Below are 24,342 nucleotides of genomic sequence, written 5' to 3' on the forward strand. Positions count from 1 at the left end.
CATTAGGCTACTATTGACCTTCTGATCTTATGTCAGAAATAAGATAATCTGCTTCCACATTGCAGTTGAACATGGGTAAGTTAAACCATTGAAAGTGAAATCAAAGATAAGAGAGGACTACAGTTGACCCTTTGAACTGCACAGGTCCACCTATAGGCAGATTCTTTTTTTTTTTTTTTTATAAATACAGTACAGTACTGTAAATGCATTTTCTCTTCCTTATGATTCCTTAATAAAATTTTGTTTCTCTAGCTTACTTTATTATACAAATACAATATAGAATACATATGACGTACAAAATATGTGTTAATTGACTGTTATGTTATTGGTAAGGCTGCTGGTCAATAGTAGGCTATTAGTAGTTAAGTTTTTGGAAAGTCAAAAGTTACTTGGGGTTTTTGACTGCACGGGGGTCAGTGCCCCCAACCCTCATGTTGTTCAAGGGTCAAATACTGTTATAAAGTAAATTTAAATCTATATCTAATAAAGACCTTGATACAGAAATGTTTCATTTGGGGAGATTTGGTATCAAGATACACTGAAATGCTGTTTCCTCAGTGTTAAAGAGGTGTGAATGAAAATTCAAGTATCAAGTGGGCAGGGTTGTAAGTCTAAAAGAGAAAGCAAATTTGTCGGGTAACCAGTAAAAATAAGGATGTGATAGGAATAATGATACCAGAGGAGGCTAAATGTATACTCTTCCTCATAATGTATAACTTTTTTTAGTAACATCTGCTGTGGGTTGAATTCATACGTTGAATTCCTAACACCCAGTACCTCAGGATGTGACTGGATTTAGACACAGGGTTTTTAAACAGAAAATAAAGTTAAAATGAGGTCATTAGGGTGGGCTTTAACACAACATGACTGGTGCTCTTATAAGAAAAGGAAGTTAGAACATAGACATATATGCATAGGGGGAGAACACCATGAACATGAAAATGACCATCTACAAGCCAAGGAAAGAGGTGTTAGAAGAAGACCTGTTGACACCTTGATCCCTGACTTCTAGCCTCCAGAAATAGTTCTCCAGCACTCCAAGAAAATAAATGACAATTTCTGTTGTGTAAGTCACCTTTTCTGTGTTACTTTATTATGGCAGTCCCAGCAAACTAACAGAACCTACTAAATATTTTGCCATATTCCAGATTTAATAATATGTTGTTTTTTTTTCCTTTGCAAAATCACATTTAATTAACTTGCCATGACATAAATACCTTTTTTACTTCTTTTTTTTAAATACACATCTGAGAAACTGGAAATAAGGTTTCTTTTTTAGTATAATGGATAGTTACAATTTTATAACAAAACTTTCTTTGAATAATCATATAAAACTGAGTACTATTTAGGACTCAACTGATGTGTTCCAAGTTTGAAAGTCATACATTTACTAAAAACATTTTTTTTTCTTTATCTCTCTCACTATTTGGAAGGCAAGACAATGATATTAAGCTCCTTTCTCATATTAAAGTAGCACAATTGGGTAAAACTTTCTTAAAAGATGGATCCCTGAAGCAAAGTGGCTCCACTAAAACCAAGGGGGGGTGGGGAACAAACATATGGATGCAGTGGGCATACTGGTAGAGGCTGGAATATGCCTTTTTAGTTTTATAGGCAGAACAATCCTTTAGTTTATAGGCAGAACTAAATCCTTTAGTTTTATAGGCAGAACAATCCTTTAAACAATCCTTTATAGGCAGAATAATCCTTTGTTATTCATTTGGAATTTCAAGTTTGTACAATTTATCTTCACAACAGATTCCTTTGTTTTGGAAATATTTTCAAAATGGAATCTTTTCTAAGGGAGATATAAAAAACCACATTATTGGGGGGGGAAATAACAAACTACGGTGTCATGGTATATCTAAATACAGATGTTGCAGACTAAAATTCTAAGTATTTCCTTTATTATATGTAAATTGAGTAGACCCATGCCTTTGAAAGATTAGAGAAGTAACATTTTATCCACAATAGGGAATCATACAAATGTGAGAAAAGACTGGTTTTTAGTTCAGCTATTATGGGCAGCAGTTGGATGGAGTAATTGAGCTGATTATAAAGCTGTATAGGAAAACATACTGACAACCACCAGCCCATAAGTGAGGCTGAGGAGCAAAAGACAGTCTACAAACCCAATCTGCAAGCTGATAGACCTTACTCATCTTTCATCCAATAGAACAAAACAAATCAGTAAACAAATATAATATGTAAAAAAAATGGAACATAAGAGAAGAATATAGTATGAATATTAAAAAGAAGATTTCAGAATGTCTCCATTTTTTTTTTTCTCTTGGTTTAAGTAAAGAAAACATAGACACCCTGAGGAAAAAAACAAGATAATTCTGCAGACAGATACAAAAATAGAGGTAGATGTGATTAGGACAGATTGTCAGGAAACCATAAAGACAACATAATTAAATTTCATAACACGTAAGTAGGGAATGTGTGATGAAGAAAATAAACTTAAAGATTGTTCTCAGGTCATGGGGAAAATAGAGAGATACAGTTGATTAAAAAAAAATGAGAGAAGAGGAAGAATAGAGCTCTAAATGAGAACTGTGTGCAACTAACTTTTATTATGCATATTTGAAGTATAAGAAAGATATAATTTGAAATTCTAATTCCCTCTTGCAAATAGCTTGCAAATGCTAACATTTATTCTTTTAGAATGTTTCAATGTGCAAATCATACTTAGGGAAATACCTTTCATTTGTTTTACTGAGTGTAAGTTCTAAGCAAATCATGAAATAGACTAGGCAGTGTTTAGTATTGTCTCCTTCTTACTATTACCTATTTTCTAGGGTCAAAATGTTTCATGTTAATTTCAGTTTCACAATTGGATTCTTAGTCTCTCAGGTAGCTTCCATGATTAAAGATTTCAGAATATCTCATTCCCTTCAAAAGTCACCTGTTCTGACTTCAAATTACTCAAATATCTGCTCTTTGCTCTGAGACATTGAAAAAAAGTTGTATTACAACAATGTTGAATGAAACCCACCACTTCACCCCACACATGTGCACAGATAAAATATGCATTTTGATACAGGGCACTTCAGTGTCTTAACACAGGTCCTCATATTTTCTCACTAATTTCATTAATATGGTATGTTGAATGAATTTTGCGGTGAGAGTATTTTCCCAAACCACACTTTATTAGGAATATAGTTGCAAATTATAGTAAGTCAGTGTGTTTTACTGGTGTTTTATCAAGTTGTTTTATGTTTTAAATTATTCTTTTACCTATATTTTCACTGTTGTTAGGAGATTGAGCTGATAAGCAGTAACTAAGGAAAACCCAAACTATAAAAATATTTGTGCTTTCAAACTCAAAGAAGAAACTGGCATCATTACACACACACACACACACACACACACACACACAAACCCCACAGACAAAGGAGTGAAGAAGAGAGAAAGATCTTAAGAAAGCATATCAGACAAGAGCTTTAAAATCTACATATTCGTTTTAATTACATTTACTTCTCATTAAAAAATATTTCCTTCCGAAAAATAATCAATTAAACATTGAACTACAGTAATTCATATATATTTCAACTTGCTATAATCTAGGGATTGATATTTTGGAGACTCTTTTTATCCATTGTGTTATATATATTTCCATTAGAATATGTTTTTATAAAAAATGTAATTGTTAGAGATATGCATAGACTTTGGCATATGATGATTGGATAGAAATTATGGACATGCTAATCAATGCAGGTTTCTTGAGCACCAATTTTTTTTCTCCTTATTTGTGAAAATGGCAATGATATAACATTACCATTAACTATTGAAAATTCCAAAAGATTTCATTGCAGTCTGGTTCACATTTTGGAAAAAAAAATAGATCATCTTTGCAAATCAACCAACAATATGATCCTGGATAAGAAAATTATTTTAAAATATTTGACAAAATATACCATCACCCTCTTTACTTCAAATACCAGTTGCGTGATATCCTATAAATTCATCAATGGCAGAGAATGCTTCTTAATTACCTTGGTTTACTCAGTGCCTAGCGCACTGGAAGTACTATTTAACTTTTAAATGAAAGAAAATGTTGACTGAATTAATGAACTAACTCATGTCTCACTATCCACATTATCTCTCCTCTCCTACACTTTCTCTTTCCAGAAGAATAAAACATGTTAGAAAAATAAGAACAGACATAAAGATTTGATTTGTTACATATTCATGATCCCTAATTTAAACTTGATTTTTGTTGTGGGTCATCAATATTTTGATTAGTGTCTCATTGTCCCTTTTAAACTCTCATTTCTTCTTGTGCCAAAATCTTCACCCTCATTCAGCTGAGGTCATTTTCTAGTTTATTGAGAAAAGATTGGGATAATCTGTCATTAAATAGCTCATTAACTCTCATAATATTTTCCTCAATGTATAAGTAACCTTTTATTATTTCTTTCATTCTTTTTTTTTAAGATTTTTATTCATTTATTTGAGAGAGAGAGAACGAGAAGCGGGGAGAAGGAAGAGGTAGAAGCAGACTCCCTGCTGAGCAGGACCCCAGGATCCTGACCTGAGCCAAAGCCAGGTGCTTACCCGTCTGAGCCACCCAGGTGCCCTATTTCTTTCATTCTTATCTACTATATGAGATGGGAGAGAGAGAAAGAGAGAGAGTGAGAGAAAAAGAAAGAAAAAGAGGGAAAGAGAGAGAACCCTTCAAATAAATACATGACTTCCTCTATTTCAGTAAGAAATGTATTCTCTGAATTTATTCTTTTCCTTTCTAAATGCATGCTATTTCCCACTGCTTTGTTTACATCTGTAGTACTTTTATTTTCTTATTTTACAAAGCCAGACAACTTAAAGTCATTATTTACTACACCAGAGTTTTAATCCTCACATGAGATTGGCCTCCATGCCTTACTGTTTCTTTTTTCTGAAATGTCACTGTTTTCCCACAATCTTGCCTTTAAAATGATAGTAAGGATTTGAAAAGGAATAAATATACCACAATGTTAAGTTCTGGAAAAGGAGTCATTAGCAAGTCAGCCATTTTAAAGAATTTCTTAGGAAATACGGAATGATGATGGAATTGGAATACAAAAGAAACCAGGTTAGATGAGAAAACGTCAATGTAAACCATGCAGAGGAGAGCGTGCCTGTGAACATTCCAGGGGTTTCCTGATGGTAATTATTAGAGGATTAACTGGAAGAACAGGAGTGTTCACTTTCTTCTAATGGCAATACAGTACTTAAAAATCAAGGCACTGGTCGAGCTGGTCCGTGCCTTTTTTGTATTCTAAAGAAGGGATAGCTGGTAACTCTACATTTTTAATAACCTGCTTTTGAGCTCAACATTTCAGATTAGTGCCTATATAGGGGCATGTACTATTTTAATGAGTAGGTATAAAAAGTGTATCAGACCGAAATTGCCTGATGGAAGGCTTGGGAACATTAAGAAAGAGATGGCCGCTCTGACAGTCCGCGAGTTAAGACTGACTCGATAGAGGTCAGCCGCTGGTCCCAGCAGTAGAAAATCAGACTGGGATTTCTCAGCACCGATGGCGCATTAGGCTCCAAAGGAAACTTAAAAACAAAACATAACAGAAGAAATACGGAAACAAACAAAAAAAGGTAATCCATGAACCTACTCTGAGACAAATTAAACGGGGATTTCCAGGAATGGTGTCCAATCATTAGTATGTTTTAAAGTTTCCCAAGTCAGGCGCCTGGGTGGCTCAGTCTGTTAAGCATCTGCCTTCGGCTCAGGTCATGATCTCAGACTCCAGGGAAGGAGCCCCGCATCTCTCTCTGCAACCCCAACCCCGTTCCTGCTTGTGCATGCCCTCTCTCTCTCTTGCAAAAATAAATAAATAAAATGTTAAAAAAAATAAAGTTTCCCTAGTGCTTTTTCTAATAGGCAGCTGGGGTTCAGAACCAGTGAGTTAGGTAATTCAGTGGTTGCCATCTTTCTGGAGTTAGAGTGCAATAATAGTAGCCAGAAGGTTTCCATAAAGTGATACTTTCCTGAATACAAGAAAATGGCCATTCAGCATTTGTGATGAACCAAACAATCTGTGAAATTCATTTTCATAGAATGGAGCAGTATTAACCGGACCACTAAAAGAACAACTGAGACCGAAATATATTTGGCCAGAGATAACTTCTCATTTATAAAAATTACATCCCTGCCTCCCAGTGGACTATACAGATTATTTAAACAAGATAATAACTAGTCATCGTTGTGCCTGACACATTTTGGTATGTACTAAATATCACTATCCATCTTTTACAAGTGTGGGGTGTTTTGTCTTTGCTTTTGTTTTGCTCACACTTAAAAGGGATATAGTCTGTTTATTTATCTGTCAAATCTTAAATCTGTGATTTTTCACTTAAACTATCATTAAATCTTTAGAGACATTTCTCAAAATTAACTGGCAAAACTGCCCTCCGTAGATTTTTTTTTTTTTTCCTGGAATTCTCTTAGGAGTGGCTTGTTGTGGCCAGGGCACTTAGAGAGAGCTTTGAATAACAAGAGGATCTTTGATGATCCTGTAGGAAACTGGGAAGAGTGAAAAGCTGAGTGGCAATGAAAAAATTCAACAAACGACAAGGCATAGGCTCTGAAAAGTTTTCGGGACCACTGGATGTAAGCAACTCTTAGAATACCCGTAATGGCTGAGCATCAACTCTGAGTGAAAGAAAAGTCTTAGAATCTAGAAATTATTCTCACGGAATGGTTTGAGCATTAGGAATATATTTGGTGGCACAGAACAGAATGTCAAATATCACTGACTTGAAAAAGAATTATTTTTCTCATGCACTAAGACATGTAGAGATAGGCAGATACTGGTATTCTGTTAGCATTCAGTCATGTTAGGGTCGGACTCTCTTTGTTTATGGTTTCAAGATAGCTTCTGAATCTCTAGGGAGTAAAATGGAGGAAGGAAACAAAGTGGTGGGACTTGCCTTACTAAATATCACTCCTCATTATATGGCATTTTTAAATGAGACAATGGACTTGGGTACAAGAATAGAACATTAGACTGTTGGCGTGGAATAGAGAATCAAGAAACACAATCTAGGGGCGCCTGGGTGGCTCAGTCCTTAAGTGTCTGCCTTAGGCTCGGGTCATGATCCCAGGGTCCTGGGATCGAGCCCCCCATCAGGCTCCCTGCTCCGTGGGAAGTCTGCTTCTCCCTCTCTCACTCTCCCTGCTTGTGTTCCCTCTCTTGCTGTGTCTCTCTCTGTCAAATAAATAAATAAATAATAAAATCTTTAAAAAATAAAAAAAAAAGAAACAATCTAAACTTGACTTATATCAAAGCAGATACTGAGGGTCAGTGAATAGGATACAGACTTTAAAATAAAAGATGCTCATCTTGTATTCCTACATCCAACCACAGGCAAAAACCAACTCCAGGTGGATTCAACACTTGTGAAGAGTGAACTTATGAAGAGAAAACTATAAAACTTTAGGGAAAAATGGAGGATACTATCTTCACAATTTTAGGATAGCAAAAGATTTCTTTAAAAAAAAGACAAGTATAGAGAACATAAAGAAATATATTGAAAAATCTATTAACGTTAAAACTACAAATTTATGTTTAAAAACTGACTAAAAAGAGAGTAAAATGCAAATCATAAGCCAGCCTATGCTATGTTAATCACAAAATTGATGCATTAGTATCTATATTATATAGATATAAAGTACTTGTACAATTAAGGCAAATAAGAAAAAGACAAACCACCACAGAAGAAAAGAGGCAAGCATTATGAACTGGCACCCCACACCGGAGACAGGGGTGATTTATAAACCTTGGACACCATGAATACTCAGAAAAATACAACCTAACATTAAAATTAAATGCCATTTTACACTCTTGATATTGGCAGAACTAGAAATCAGATCGTGGAAAGTGTTAATGAGCTAATGTAAACCTAAGTCTGTCACACTGCTGGTTAGTGTGAATGTGGGACACTTACTTTTTTTTTTTTTTTTTAAAGATTTTATTTATTTGACAGAGAGAGACACAGCAAGAGAGGGAACACAAGCAGGGGGAATGGGAGAAGGTGAAGCAGGCTTCCTGCGGAGCAGGGAGCCTGATGTGGGGCTCGATCCCAGAACCCTGAGATCATGACCTGAGCTTAATGACTGAGCCACCCAGGCACCCCGGGACACTTACTTTAGAGGGAGTCTGGCACACCCAGCATCCTACTTCAAATGTCAAGCAGTGCCACAAACTCCCAGGAAACACAGCGGCTTGCTTGGTCCTGTGAATTTTCTCTGGAGAGGTTTTCTGTGAAACCACTGGGCTGAAGAACAGACAGTCTGTTGGAAGGGACAAAAGGTGAGAAATAGGTTATTTTATTCCAGTCTCCTGTCATTCCTTGGTCAAAATTCATCAACTCTGTACTAAATCTGAGGCATTTCAGAGTGTTATGAGGTCTCTCAGAGCTTTTGTGATCTGGTCGGGTCAGACCTAAAACTTGAAGCTAATGCAACTGCGACCATGTTGGGCACAAAAGAGATTTTTGAAGATGAGGTGATGACTGGGGTTGTCTGATTCTAGCACCAGTATATCTGAGGAGGCATATATTTTGGTGCAATTTACCTAATAAATTTAAATATTTGCAACCCAGTAACTCTGCTCCTAGAAAAACTCCTGCATATACAATCCAAAGGAGATTTACTTATAGCCCAAAGAACTAAAAAAAGAAAAAGAGCAAAAATAAACAACCAAAAATTCTTTATATGTGTGTCAAGAGTAGCTGGAATATGAAAGGCAGGAAGAAAATGAATAAACCATAGCTACAGACATGAAATTAGAGGAATATCATAAAACTGATGTTGAGCAAAAGGACCAAATCACAAAAAGAATGCACACAATGGGATTGTATTTAAATGTCAAGAATTAGTCAGAAATATATACAAAAAAATTCACAATTTGAACAGAGTATAATTCTTGGAATGAGGAAAGTAGATATGCTTGGAAAGTGTTCTGTAAGAGTTTCTGAAGTACAAGGAATATACTACTTCTTAAGCTATCTAGTGGATATTTGTGTGCACATTTCATTATTATTATTACCATTTTTAGTTACATTAATTATATGTTTAATTTATTTTACATATATAGACATTTTACAAAACCTAAAACCTTATGTAGAGCTATCTAGAAGATAAATGATGATGTGATTAAAGTTGTTAAATAGTGCTTTATTCGTTTGAATGTTTAATTATGTTACAAAAATAACTTAATGATTTACCCTTAAGTTAGACAATTATAACTTTCTTCTTAATTATGTTTTCTATTAGATTGAACCCAAAATAAATATAATTCTAATGCTTTAGAGAAACACTGGAAAACTAATAGCAAGAGAATGAGTTGGCCACCTTTTGATTGTTTGGACTTTGGCAATAGATTGACTCTCTGCTTCACTTTACCAATAAGTTCTTCGGATATTCTATTTCAGAAGAGTCATTTGCTATCTTCTTGATGCCAGTGAAATAAATATGATTGCATATTCTAAATTGAATAGTTGGGAAACTTGCATAAGAGTAATTTAAATGAGCATATTTGAGACTAAAATAGAATGCTGTGTCTGGTCCTATTCATTAAGTCTATGAAATTATTCATTTCACCTATTCAATGGGCATATAGTTAATAATTGAGATAAGACAAGCAGAATACTTTTAGACAGATTGTAATTGATTGATTTGACAAACCATTAAACGTATGACAGCTCTATTAAAGTTGTTATTTTAAAAGCAATCATTGATAAACATATTTGGGAGGCCCTTCCAGTTGTGCTAAAACCTCTTAAAAGAAAATAAGACATAATATGATAAAATAATAAGAGAAACTTGGTGATGTCACATACATAATAGGTCAATATGTTCCATAGTTACTCAGTGTAAGAGAATGACAATGACTTTGGATTCAGAGTACATGGGCAGATCATACAATCAGTTTGCAACTTCCCTTATTTGCTTAATGTGAAAAATTTTATTTATCTTCAAGATTAAGCAAATAATATACATGCATGCCAATGATTTTAAACAATACCATGACAACAATACCATGACTATAATTTTAAACAATACATTAATATCAAAACAAATTATCAATCCCTTTTTATTTCTCTGAAACATTGGTAGTATGTGTCTTTAGAGTTCAATTACTAAAAAAAAATAATTAGTGAAAAAATGATAATCTTCTAGTTTAAGACTATGTCATATTTTTCTAAACAAATTAATCATGTTAATCTAATAAAGCTTTCTTTTAAAGAAGGGAACAGAGGAAATTTGAATCTGTCAAAACAGATGACAAGTCAAATCTAATTTATTTCGTTATCTTCATTTTCTATTATTCATTGCGTTTTTGTTGATGGAATTCATGTATCCTCTTATTCAACAAAAATTAATTTAAAATATTTTTTAAAATTGAAAAACAAAAGTTATTTTTCACCCTGGTTATTACTTCTAAATATATGGAGAGTAGGAAATTAAAATTATACAGATATACACATAAAATTTACTATATATATATTTTTTTTTTTTTTTAAAGATTTATTTATTTGACAGAGAGAGACACAGTGAGAGAGGGAACACAAGCAGGGGGAGTGGGAGAGGAAGAAGCAGGCTTCCCGCTGAGCAGAGAGCCTGATGCAGGACTCGATCCCAGGACCCCAGGATCATGACCTGAGCCGAAGGCAGACGCTTAACGACTGAGCCACCCAGGCGCCCCTACTATATTTTTTTATTAATTTTTTTTAAGATTTTACTTATTGCTTTGAGAGAGATAGAGTGAGAGAGCAAGAGCAGGGTGAGGGGCAGAGGGAGATGCGATGCGGGGCTCTGGAATCATGACTTGAGCCAAAGGCAAACGCTTAACCAACTGAGCCACCCAGATGCCCCAAAATTTATTACTTTAAATGGATGTTTGGTAATTGCCAGATTTCATATATTACCTTCATTTTCAATGGTATTGTAGTTAATGCACCCAAAGACCTTCATTAAGCAACTAGCCTGCTGTGTGAACACCATGAATTTTATCTGCTTCTTAGCCATCCCAAATACATAATCTAAGTAAAAGCAGAGTGTTTCCGAAGTAACCACTACTTCAAAATCATCTCCTACATACCCATTATTTTTTCAGAACCAACTGATTCTTCAAGTCCTTTTTATCTGAAAGTTTTAGTTCTGATTCTATATGAAAAATAATGGTCAAAAGTAAGTTGTGTGTCCCCATTTTTCCTAAGTAATATTTCTGCCAAAATATTGATTATTCAAGGTGGGATACAACATATAGGAAAATCATCATAAGCAGTTAGCTAAAACTAGGATAAAGACTCTCTATTAAAATTTTCTCTGAGTTTGCTGAAAGCAGGCAAAGAAACAAACAAACAAACAAACAAAACACAAAACTTTATTGAGGTACAGAATGGCTATTTTTGGTTACTGTCCAGATAGTAGCAGGAAAGGAAAAGACTAACTCAGGCAGCTTCCTCAAATCTCATCCTACTGAGAAAGTTTAGATTTGTTTCTTTTCTGTGTTCATGATTTTTCTTTAAAGAACACAAATAGACAACCTTTACATGATTTCTCTTTCCGGCCAGTAAATGTCTTGCCATATTATTTCACTATTTTTGTGTGGCTATTTTTGGCACTTTAACAACATGGCAGGGATTAAGTACACAACACCCCACAGCATGAATTTAGCAATGGGAATCAGTAAATGTTCAGCTTTTTAACGCACAATCTTTTACTCCTGTACTAATGGATTTTCCTCTTATTAATAGCTGTATGTGAGTTTTCCTGTGAGAAGGTCCAGGAAACACTTTATAGTTAAAAGTTTCAAAAAAATAATGTTTAGGCAGAGATCTTAATTATATTTTAGCTTATTTTAATTGAATTTTACTATTTATGTATCCAACTGGTTAAATCATTAAAATGAAAACACAGTAGAAAGTCAACCTCTAGTTTCTATGTTCAAGAGCTTATTTTCCTAAATTCGACAGTATTACGACTATAACACACACAGGCAAGCACTGTTTTTTTGTTTGTTTGTTTGTTTTTTTAGGATTTATGTTTTCTTCCAGAGATTTCTTTTAAGGCATATGCAATAAAACACAAGCATATATTATAATTTTCTCTCCTTCTTTACACAACAGAACATACACTCTACGTACTATTCTGCTTACTTTGGAGACCTCTCTATATCAGAACAGAAACAACTTCCCCATTGTACTTCACAGGTGCACAGCATTTTTATTGTATGAACGTGAATTAATTTATATAACCAGCACCCTGAAATTGATTACATAATTGTTTCTAATCTTTTGTTAAAACAAATGATGCTACAGTGGTTAATCTTATACAAATGTCATTTCGTGCATGCTATTACATCTTTCAAGTGAGTCCTCAGATAAGAAATGGTATTTCCATTAGCAAATGTTACAGATATTTCCAAATATCACTCTATATTTTCAGTCCTAAGAATTTTACCAATCTGCACACCCACCAGCAATATATTAAAGTGCTTCTCTCCCCAGAGCCTTGCAAAGTAAATGTATTATTAAACATTTACTTTTTTTTTTGTCAATTGGATATATCTGTCATTCTCAGTCCTATCAGGCCCAATGCTTCTTTTTTATTATAAAAGAAATTGTAATGCTTTCCTGTACTATGCCGGAGTGAAATCACTCTGTACCTCTCTATCTACATAATTTCAAAATTAAATAAATGCATTGCTCTAACTCTAATTTAAGGGGAAAATTAAATAAATTTTTAAGAAAATGTGTTTCCATATATGAATATACAGAAGGGCCTACAAAGGAAGTCATAATTAAGTACTCAGATGTGGGTACTAAGTAGAATTAGTAATTTGGCAGAGATAAGTTGGTAACTCAGACACCTTCCATGAAGATGGCATGACTGATATGATATTGCAAAATTGTGGACCACTCTTGATAAAGTTATAAAAATGAATTAGACATTTCTATTGATTCATAAGGTAGTTATATTACTAAGATGTTCAGTGTAATATAAATCCCCTCCTTTAAGTATTTAGTGCAAATACAAAACCTGATAGAGATTACTAAACTCAGATAATTATAAGCAACTCTTTTTTATATGTGAATGTCTGGCAAAATTTTGAAACTTGTGTGGAACACTAGCTTTTTTTTTTTTCCTTTATGTGACTATAACTCTCATTTCAGGAAATCTAGCATCAATGCCTCTATTAACTAAAATCTGTTGTCCCTTAAATCATTTCACCTACTAAAAATACCCAAACTTTCAAGAGTTTCCTTTTGTAAGTAAAGCTAGTACAATGGATGAAAATACTATCTTTGAGAATTTTAAATTTTCTTTATTTTATTATGAGAGAATTTGGTATTTGTTCATAGATTTAAAAGACATTTATTTCCCTTTTGTGACCTGTCATTTTTACTTTTACTCATATTTATTGGAAAGTTGGTATTTTTCTAACCATTTTCCACGTATAATAGAGATTAGTTCTTTGTGGTAGAAGTTGCAAAACTTTCCCAGTTTTTCTTACTTTTAACCCTAAATGTTTTTTGCTGTTCCCCCCCCCACCCCCAGAACCTTGGTTTGTGTATTTCATTGTTTTATCTTCTGCTTATTTTTTAGATTATTTTGGTGGTATTTTTTCTAACTTTTTCAGGAGGCTGATTTTATGTTTCATTTTTAATTATTAGAGGGAGTATTACATTTTATATTTTCTCTGAGTACAGCTTAAGCTCCATGCTGGAGATAATGTGTTTATTTTTGAATTTGTTCCAAAAATCTAAAATCTCAATTCTTATTTCCTCTCTGACCCAAAAATTGCTTAGAAAGCATTTTGAAATTTCCTAAGTAAGAGTTATTTTGAATTTGTATTTTGTTAAAAGTTTCTAATACCATGCGCTGTGGAGACAAAATATTTTATGTGTGGCTTCTCCTTTTTTGTAAATTATTCATAATATCTTTATGGCCTAATATAGAAGAATGTACCATATAGCTGTCTAAGATAGATGACAGATGATAATAGATTAGATAGATAGATAGATAGATAGATAGATGATAGATAGATAGATAGAAAGATAGATAGACAGATACATGATAGATGATAAATAGATGGATAGATAGATACCTAATTAGTTGTATTATTTATATATGTGTCATTAGTGTATCTTCTCAGTTTACTGTTTATTTTTATTATATGCATCAGTCATTATAAACAGTGATAAAAGGAACATGTTTCCTCTTCTACATCTCTCCTCTCTTCACTGACAATTTTAGTGGCTAACATTGGGTTTTGAGTGTTTACCTTTGTACTGTTAATATGCTTATATTTCTACTACTCTACTTGCTAGTTTTAGAAGTTATGCTCTTAGGGACTGGACATTCAGCAAACACATCTACCTCCTCCTCCCTTTCTCCTCCTACCTTACCCAACTTTTTTAAAATGCATCACTTCTACAAAGTCAAGGCATATAACATTTACATTCAACTTTATGTATGGATAGATATACTTTGCAGCTAAATATTCTCAATATTCATAAGAATCATTTTGTGATAGTTTTTTCAAACACATGGTGTCCTCTAGTATTTTCTTTAAAAATAACCATGACAATACAGTTTCCTAAGTTTCTCCATATTTATACCTGTTTATCTTGACATTTTTACTTACCATAGATTTGAGTGATTTCTTACTGAGAATTGACCTTCCTTCAGATAATAGCTAGAAAATCTAGATAATTTCTGAAAACCATCTGCAGATGCTGGATATCATGAACAAATGTCAGCAGAATTTGGAGAGCAGTCAACACTTGGGAAAAGGAACTAACCATAGAAAAGTTTTTTGTTTTTACAACTGTTCACCTGAAAGAAAGCCATAGTTAGTTCTGTACATGGAGGCTAAAATCCTGATAGAAAACCTGCACTTTTTCCAGACTTCAGACCTAGATGACAGAGTTTGAAACAAGCACAACAGCTGGGAAATGACAACAGTATTCACAGAAAGGAGATATTTTGAGTTGAGAAGCTTCCAAATCTCCATATAAACTCTGTCCAGATATACGTCTGATCACTGAACCACGTGTGGGGCACACTCAGCTCAAACCAGCTCAAAAATTAAAGAACTATATTGTGATTTGAGTTTCTGCAGAAGAAATTTAGTTTGAATCTAAGTCCAGCCAAGCTACGTGCCTGCTAAAACGAAGAAACAAACAGAAAATTCTTCGGAGGAATATAGCAGAGTGCTATATGAGACAGTGATCTTCAGGGAATAATGAAGAACATCAAAATTGCAAACGTTCAGGTAAATATATTCCTCTAAGTACATTTTAAACTGTAGGTCATATTCAAAACAAAACCTATATTAATGTTCTATGGGATGTTTTAACCTATATAGATGTAATCCTGAAGTATAAAGCATAAAGAATGGGGTAGGTGATAAATGGACTTAAATCATTGTAAAGGTCTACATTTTACTTTCAGTAAAATAACATTCACTCTAAATAAATTAAAATCTAAGTATGTATATTGTAATTTCTAGAGAAATTTTGTGTGCTGTTTGATTTTGTCTTCTTTCCTGATTAATAACTGGTAGCTTAAATATTTCATTCCTTTATTCTGTCTCTCTCCCTTGACTTTTACGTTAAGATAATATAATAATTCTGTTGATTTTATTTAAGCCAGTGCAAAATATTTCATCACGATTTTATTTTCTATTTGTCAATATTTCTATGTTTTCTGTTAGTCTTCATCATCTTAGTAATTTTGATCCCCTTTTCATCTTCTGTATTAAAATAGCTTTGTGTCAAAAGTTTCTAGTTCTTTTGTATTACTAATCACAAGTTGGAGTTTCCTGGGTTAAAGAAGTTCCTTGGGAGTGGACTGGGAAAGTGTCTACGTGGACTTCCTTGTTTCTGCTGTCTCAGGGACCATATGGAGGATTCTTTATATTGCTGTGTTATCCATGCTCCTTTATCCATGCAACTGGAGCAGAGGAAGGAGCAAGTGATTTGTTTTTCCACATCAAGATAAGATGCTCATCTGCAGGACAATGAATTTTTGTTGGAGATCTCCGAGATGTTCTACTGCTTGGCCCATCCTCTTCCTCCCACACAGCTTGTACTCAAACTCAACTCTGAAGAAACTTATATACATTTTGGAGTGTACAGATTATATATCTCTCAATTCCTCTAAAAACAATGTTGACCATGTTTTTTGTTTGTTTGTTTTCTTATATTTCTGTTGTTTTTGGTTGTTCTCCAGGAAAGAAAGGAGACAATGCTGACTCACAGAGTCATGTTTACACGGGAATGCAATACTATCTTACATTAATATAAGTGCATTGCTTTTTTTCCTCTTTAATGAAATTAGTGTACTATGTTAATTTTCTTTTGAAAAAAATTTATAGCATTTTAGTCATTTACAATCTGGACCATCTCAAAAAAAAAAAAAAAAAAAAAAAACAACTACCTGTTTTTTGAGGACAGTTTTATTCCCTAGGACATTGGATTTAATAAGGCATTTTATTTTTAAGAGATACATATTGACTCTATTATAACAAAACAGGAGAATATTTATGATGAATTAAACTCTCTTGAGTGTTTACTTCCAATTTGAGGTAAGAACCAATAATAGTTTAAACTGTCCACATTGTAGGAGAAAGAGTTTTTGAGTGATTAATAATGGTATAAGTTTCTTCTCTTTCACTTTGCCTGCTAAACTTTTCCTGGTAAACTAAGGATCAAAGTAACTCCTAATTATGAATCAGTAACCTAAATATGGCATTTTAGTTATTTCACTTAACTTGCAAGATAAATAAGCCTTATTTTACGGAGTGTGCATGTGTTGGGGGTACATTTCTATAACACATCTATAATATTCCAAATACATACTTTTTGTTCACATTTACAGCTGTCTCTTTGCAGAAGAAGGATCAATAATCATCTGACTGAGGTTTTAAAAGAGAAAGATAAAGAGCAAAATCCAAGGAAAGCCCACACTAACACATAATTGGAAATAGAATTTGAATGTTTTCCAAACAGGCAATTGTAGCTTTCCTTACATGCAGCAGACATTTTCATTAAATAGATTCCTTGGTAATAAATTGTATATTTACAAGGGCTTTGTTTGCAGTGTCCCTTTGAGATGATACATCAAGTTCAGAAGCATCAATAAAAGTGACTTTAATATCCAGGAAAATACTGATGCAGCTGTTTGTTTTCTAAGAGTGCCAGTGACTCATAAATAACAAATATATACCTTGGGCAAAGCGGCTATATTATCCTTTCTATGATTCTAATACCAGTAAATCAGTTACCGACTTCAGATTTCCTAGAAAATATGTCTGCTAGTTCCAGACAATGTTCAAGTCTAAACAATAACACCAGAAACAAAAATCCTTTACCAAACAAGTGATATTTCCAAGTTGAAGGAAGTTTAACTATTTTTTAAGTCATTCTGGAAATTTTGAGTAATTTCAGAGTTTTAAGATCTCATTATTTAAGGAAGAAGAATGCTTAATCAGCCTCACCTGGAAAGAGTCAACCAAAATGGAATTAAACAAAAGGAACTATGCCTAAAAATACAGAAAAGAATGATATCTTGAATTTAATAAGCCACTTTTCAAAGAGGTAAACGTGTTTATACATTTGTTTTTATAAAATCCCTATTACGTTTGTAGAGGTAGACATTATTGCCCTAGGGGAAATAGGCACTTTTATTAGTAGTCACAGAGTCCTAAGTGGAGTCTGAACTAAAGTATAAGAGAATCAGCCCCCAATCTAGTGTTACATTAAGAGTATACTGTGTTATATTTTTAAATAGGTGAAAATGTACGACCACTATCCACATCACCCCAAGGCTGCTTAACTATGTAAACAAAAAGTTTGCTCATATAGGTTCCAGAAGTTTACCTGCTTGGTTAGCTTTGCAAAAACAACTCTCCAATGCCTTTATCAAATCTCTTATGTCCTTGATCCAACAAGTATATTTCTCCGCTACATTCTTTAGTTTATATGGCCTTCGTATCTTTCTTTTTACTGTGACTCCATTTCTTCCCCTTATCTTAAAAAGAATCACATTGAAAAATGTCCTATTGGTCACAATTTCACTGGTAATTTTCCAGAAAAAAAATGAATAAACCATGTCTCTGAATAGAAAAAAAAGTAACACTCAAGGTTGATTATGATGAAAACATAGCATAACAACATAACATAAGAGCAACATAACATATAAAAAGAGAAGTTTGTTTTCCAAACTTCCCAACTTGGCTTTCTGTACCCTTTTGTTTCTTTCTATCTGTCCTTAGTGATATGTACATCTCTCCTTTCTTATTGTTCTTAGTATTTCCTTCTCTATGGGAAGAATGTTGAATATTAATTATATTTTAATTTGAAAAGTATTTCAACATTTCTCATCTTCCAAGGGTATTTTTTATGACAAGCTTTCACTCCTGCTAAAAAGTTGCATTGATCTCACGGCACTTGGGACAAAAGATTTGAGAGTCAAGATGCTTTCCCCAGTAATCCTGAACTCAAAGCCCACAGAGGTTGGTTCATCTGCCTGAATAGTAGGACTCGTTTCCTGTTAGCTGTTCTAGTAGTAATGCACTACTCCCTATAAAGTTCTTTGAAATTATTGTGAATAAAGTCATTATAATGGTGAATATTACCCTCACTTAAAGGGAAATTCATTGACCTTAAATATTTAATTTTAAATTAGTCTGAGTATACTTTGTAATCCAGTATCTTATGTTTAACACTGCCATTTGTTTCATTTATAACAACGTATGGTAAAAGAAAAAATATTTGTGCGTGTTAAAGTAGAGTCAGAGCTGATGAGATTATTGGGTTAGGGAGGGGAAGCTAGTTATTGAATTATAAATTCCATAATTGGATCTGTCTGGTTCTCTGTCCTCTGAGTGCAAAGCTGGGACATTAAACACTTCTGCTCACCCTCTGGATCTGAGCGTTCCATATCAGTCACATTATCAGCAGGCTTTTTACTTTTCTAAAACACTGAATCTCTGGAGACAGCTTACTATAAAGAAAAACTTAAAAAACATGGAATCTTCATCTATTTCTGTTAAAAAAAATTGTATCATCAAAAGTCCTTTTTCTGGTAAGCTTAATATAAAGACATCAACATGCACAGCTGTCACCTTGGAACTTTCCTATTTTTATGTACAAAATCAGAGTGCTTTCTCTGTGAGATTATTTCAGAAAGTAGCTATAGAAGATAAACCTACCTAATGAATGTTTTTAAAAATTCAAACTTTCCATTGTTAGGGTTTCAAAAAAGAGACAGATTATAAATCTATTATTGGAATTAAGCTTTTTCAATGTTCAGACATCAAACTTAAAATCATATGATGTTTTACAATAATATATAAGTACTTAATAGAAATGCAATAGATATCTTTGAACCTCTCTCTTTTTAATGTATCATTGAATTGAGTTCTGTAGGAATTTATCTTCATTCATATCTATTATTGATATCAGTTTCTAGTGTAGAACCGTCTTAAAAATCATTATACCAAACATCTAATTTGCTCCTAGTATGTGCCACATGCTTTTGCATTTGATCTTCTGTTCCATACCACCTAAATGTAGACAGTATTAGTCCCAATTCACAGACAGAGAAACTGAGATTCAGAAAAGCAATATAAATTGCCAATATCACATGAAGGGCCAGCTTTTGGGTTCATTGATTTCCTCTATTGATTTTGTGTTTATAATTTTATTGATTTCTGCTCTAATTATTAATAATTCTTTTCTTCTGTTTGCTTTTGGGCTTGCATTGCTCTTTTCCTCTCATTTTCTGAGAAGGAAGCTTACATTATTGTATGCAGATCTTTCTTCTTTTCTAATACATACATTCAATGCTCTAGGTTTCCTTCTAAGCAAGGCTTTCACAACATTTCATAAATTTGAACAAACTGTATTTTCATTTTCATTTAGTTCAAATAATTTTTAAAATTTCTTTTGGGACTTCTCCTTTGACTTAGGTGTTATTTTGAAGTGTGTATTTAATCTCCAAATATTTTGGAATTTTCCAGCTATCTTTCTATTTTAATTCTGTTATAGTCTGAGAACATACTTTATATGATTTCTATTTCATTAAATTTATTAAGCTATGTTTTATGGCTCTGTTCTGTCTTTGCAAATGTTTCATGTGAACTTGAGAAGAATGTGTATCTTGCAGTTATTAGATGAAGTATCTTATAAATGTCAATTAGATTCCTTTGATTGGTGTTGCTATTCAGTTTAACTGTATCCGTCCTAATTTTCTGCAACTTGATCTATCAATTACTGATAGAGGTGTTTGAAATGTTCAACTATAATAGTGGGTTTGTTTATTGCTTCTTGAAGTGATAATCACATTTTGCCTCACATATTTTGATGTTCTGTTGTTAAATGCATACCAGTTATGGATTAAAATGTCTTCATGGAGAATCAACCCCTTTATCATTCTGTTATGCCTTGTTTTCTTCCTGATAATTTTCCTCATTCTCAAGTCAGCTTTGTCTAAAATTAACGTAATTTCTCCAGGTTTCTTTTGAGGAGGGTTACCATGGTACATTTTTCTCCATTTGTTCATTTTTAATCTCTTTGTGTTTTATATTGACAGTGGGTTTCTTATAGCCAATGTATATTAGGTCTTTTTCTTTTTTTAGATCCACCTGACAATCTCAGTTTCTCAATTGGTATATTTAGATCATTTACATTTAAAGTGATTATTAATGTAATTGAATTAATATCTGCCATATTTTTAACTATTTTTTTATTTATCACACTTCTTTGTTTCCTTTTTCTCTTCCTTTTTCTGCCTTCTCTAGTTTTGATGAACATTTGATAGATTCCATTTTCTCTCATCTCTTAGCATATTAAGTTTACTTTTTTTTCATTTAAGTTTGGTGATTGGCCTAGAGTTTGTCATATACTTTTAAACTAACTTAAGTCCACTTTCAAATAACACTGCCACTCCATGGCTAGTGCAGATAACTTACAACAGATTATTCCCAATACCTCCCTCCAGTCCCTTATAATATTGCTGTGGTTTATTTCGCTTATCCATAGGAACACACATTATTTCTATATTATTTTGAACTAACAGTTACCTATCATATAACTTGAGAATGAGGAAAATAAGATTTTATTTTACCTTCATTTATTCCTTTTCTGATACTCTTTCCTTCTTTATGTAAATCCTGAGTTTCTGATCTATATCATTTTTCTTCTTTTGTAAGAACTCCAGAGCGATATTTATTGTAAGGCAGACCTACAGGTAACAAGTTCTCTCAATTTTTGTTTGTCTGAGAAAGTTCCTTTTTCTTCTTCCCTTTTGAGGAGCAATTTTGCTAGATACAGAAGTCTAGATTGGTAGGTTTTTACTTCCAACACTTTAAGTATTTCACTCACTATTTCATTTTTGTTTGTATGGATTCTGATAAGAAATCTGGTACATTTTTATTTTTCCTCTATAAATAAGGTTTTATCTTGCCTTATCCCCCAGCTTCTTGGCTCGTTTCTACATTTCCCTTTGTTTTTGGTTTTCCGGGATTTGAGTATGATATGCCTAACCATAGATTTGGGGTATTTATTAAAGTGTAGAATACAGTTCTTTGTTAGGGTGATTGTTCTGGTAATATTTCATGAAAGGTACTCTATCCGGGGGCAGTATTCAAAATATCAGCTTTTCCCCTCATCATGCCCATCTCTAATGTTTACCCTGAGAACCTGGTAAAGCTCCTGGAGGTAATACCCACAAAAGTGCAGTACCATCCCCAAGACTGCACACCCAGGAATTTCTCACAGTCAACCAGGTCCACACTCAGCTTTCAGCAATTTGTCAAAGTTATCATGAATACAGTGTTTCTATCAGTTACTGTCTCCAGTGGTATCTGTTCCCAGTAAGCTCATCTTGACTATGAGTTCTGTGTTTGCCTGTCTCCAGATTTCAAGGTGGCATTATGCCCTGTGACCTCAATTTTCTGACAGATCTAACAAAGAGCATTGAGTTTTAGTTTGTTCACCTTTCTTCTTGTTGTGAGGACAGGAGTGATGACTTCTAAGTTCCTTATTAGCTGTAGCTGAAACAGGAGGGCTGACCTAACACTTTTGTTGAATGTCATAACCGGCTATCAATATTTAGAGGCTGAAGATTGTGAACAATTTTAAGCTGAATCAGGAATGCCTGGGTGGCTCAGTCAGTTAAGCATCTGCCTTCAGCTCAGGTCATGATCCCAGAGTCCTGGAATAGAGTCCCACATTGGGCTCCTTGCTCAGTAGAGAGACTGCTTCTCCCTCTGCCTGCCACTCCCCCTGTTTGTATTCTCTCACCCTCTCTCTCTCTGAAAAATAAATATATAAATAAAATCTTTAAAAAAATTTTAAGCTGAATCAAGTAGTAATATGATGATAGCAAAATAGTAACACATAAAATTTTTAATTTTTTCCCCAAATTATAGTTCAAGATTTTTTGTTTGTTTGTTTGTTTGCTTTGGTCTTTTCATTTGTTGGTGTGTTTTATTCCTATTAATTTGTATATTCTATGAAAGTAGGATTGCTTCTTATTCTTATTTGTTATCATCCATAATAATTAGCACTAGGTAAAATAAACATTGGTTGAGCTGAATCAAATTGAAATAAATTATGTTGAGATGTATACTTTGCTCTGATTATTACCTTACCATTTTTTATAAAGATTGATACAATGGATACAAAAGTGGATCTTTGCTTATTTGCGACAAATATCAAAAATAATGCTTAAGTTACTTTCTTCTAGCTCATTAAGAAAAGCCATTATAAACCAAACAAGACAATCTAATTACATTTAACTTATATATTATTGTGCTCAGTCCTTTGATGATTATTAGATTTACATAGGCTCATAGAACTCCTTCAAGCTATATGATATTAAATATATTTAACATAGTTAATGTTAATATTAACCGTAAGTATAAAGTAAATAACTTTTACATGCCTTTGTTTTTTTGCATTTGATAAGAATGAACATTTTTACTTGTATCATTTAAGGGTGTGGGCGTCTGCATGTCCTGAGCTCCCTCACTGTATTCTCTGGGAAATCAAAGCAAAACCTTTTCATGTTTTCTTTGTTATTTCATTACCTTTTTTTGACATTCATCATTTCTTATACTTTCAGCAACAAATTTCAGTTCTCTAAAATAATGAAATTTTCACATATAGGTTATCAAGTATTCTAGAACAAAATGGTAGGCATTTTTTCTCTCACTTTAAGGAAATATATATTTATATACTGATATATATGCATATATATGTTTATACATATCCTAATTTATGTGACCATATAGTGAGTGTGTATACACACACACACACACACACACACACACACAAACACAGTAAGACTAGCATATTTACTTGTGCCGGGACATACCTGTGCATTAAAGCTATACCTCTTTGAATATAAGGCAATATGCTAACCTCTGTTATCACAATTCCCAGTCACATTTAACTATGCAGCCTATATTTTATTTCTACTGATGAGTCTGATGCAAAGAAAGGAAACATATTAAAGAAGTAACAAGATTTGATAACTAGTTTTATGTACTGAAACTGTGTTTTGTTTTTTTTTTCCTTTTTGAACAGAGGCAGTCATATGCTTTATGTATCTACCTTCTATTCATTTCTAAGCAATACAAGAATAGTGTTTTCTTCCTTTTTCTTTAAATTTTAAATGGAATTAATAGCATGTAGAACCTTTCTGAATATTGCAAAACAGGGAAATTATGCATGTGGCTAATTGTGACAGGTGTGTTTGTACAAATACAACCCAAATGCAGCTTTATGAAATTATTTCTTTCTATTAAAATAGAAATGCATCAAAAAAGAAAATGAAATATCTAAATCCATCTCTTTCCTCATGATTAACGAATCTAGCCTATCTCTCATGAAGCACCATCTGCTCTCTCAAGCACATTTATAGATAACGCTTATCAAAACTGGAGGGGATTATGGGGAAGCAAAAAGAAACAACAATAAACGTAGCTTAATGAAATTTTATGACAAACTAGAAAGGAAGAATATATTATCTTTCAAAATAATATCCCTGAGCTTTCGATAGGCAAAACCAATATTTGCCAAAAAATATTTATATATCTTAAACATAAAGCAATCCCAGAGTTGTTGATGTAAATAGGACTTGGCCAGAAAGCTGCATTTATGAGGAAATTGAATGATGCTTTATCGATTATACCTAATTTTATATAAACAAATAAGTTACTGGCAAAGATGAAATATAAGTCACATTGTTGAAAACTTTCTTATATTGATCTATTGATGTAAATTACAGTTCGCATTATCATATTTCCTTTCCTG

Source organism: Phoca vitulina, unplaced genomic scaffold (genome assembly GCF_004348235.1).
Source record: "Phoca vitulina isolate PV1807 unplaced genomic scaffold, GSC_HSeal_1.0 scaffold8, whole genome shotgun sequence".
Taxonomy (NCBI): domain Eukaryota; kingdom Metazoa; phylum Chordata; class Mammalia; order Carnivora; family Phocidae; genus Phoca; species Phoca vitulina.